This window comes from Bombina bombina, chromosome 7 (genome assembly GCF_027579735.1).
Source record: "Bombina bombina isolate aBomBom1 chromosome 7, aBomBom1.pri, whole genome shotgun sequence".
Taxonomy (NCBI): domain Eukaryota; kingdom Metazoa; phylum Chordata; class Amphibia; order Anura; family Bombinatoridae; genus Bombina; species Bombina bombina.
The window spans coordinates 50,001,420-50,002,561 of record NC_069505.1 but is presented as its reverse complement, the minus strand read 5'-3'; positions in this window follow the sequence as shown (position 1 = coordinate 50,002,561).

Here is a 1,142-nt window from a genome sequence, read left to right as displayed (position 1 = left end):
CACACACATACACACACACACACACATATATATACACATATATATATATATATATATATATACACACACATATATATATATATATATATATACACACACACACACACACACATATATATATATATATATATACACACACACATATATATATATATATATATATATATACACACACACACACACACACACATATATATATATATATATATATATATATATATATATATTTTTTTTTTATTTTTTTTTTAAATGTGTTTCCAATAATGTCTCTTTAATAATATTCCTACCTCAGATATTCATTTTTAAAGAAATCATCTGAATATAAACATTTGACATGAATCTTGTGTTATCTTCTTTATTTAAATGTGCTCTGAAAAATATGTTGTAATCTTATTTAAATGTTTTAATAAAAAAAATGACAGTATTTGTTAAGACTTTACATGATTCACGTGTTGATTTGTTACATGTGTTTTAACTAAAATGTCTTTACATGTTACACATACATTTTAAACAATTTTAGTCGTCACACTTTTCCGCCTTTGATTAAAGGCCTTTTTTCTTTAAAACAAATTTAAAAAATGTTGGTGTGATTGCCTCATGAGTTAAAAAAAGGCTTCTATACAAGAAATTATACTTATTTGCTCTTAACGAGTGTTCAATTAAATAGATTTTTTAAGCAAAAAAACAATAATTTTCCCATATATGATTGTAAAAAATGTTGTAAGGATAATTGTATCATATCTTAACAATTGTCCGGTGAGTGCCAATTTGGTTTTCCTCGGGGAAGGTGTGACTCCTCTAGTTCCAGTGGGTCTGGGTCTGAGATAGACGGGTCCCTGGGTTTACACACCAAAGGCCATAGAAGGATGTATAGGATGTTGAGAAAAATGAGTAAGGGCAAACCCGGGGAGGGTAGTGTCAGTGGTTTAGCCCAGGCATCTCAATCCCCAGGGCTTCAGGGGGGCTCACCACAGGCTGTGAATAGAAAAGCGGCTGTGCATGGGGACACATACTCATGTCAGGTACATAGCTTGCACGCCAACCTGAAGTAAAAGATGGTGAAGCGCATCCAGGACGGTAAGTACGTCAACATGTTTGAATTATCCGTGGAAGCGTTTAAATTCAAAGTAATGGCAGAGGAT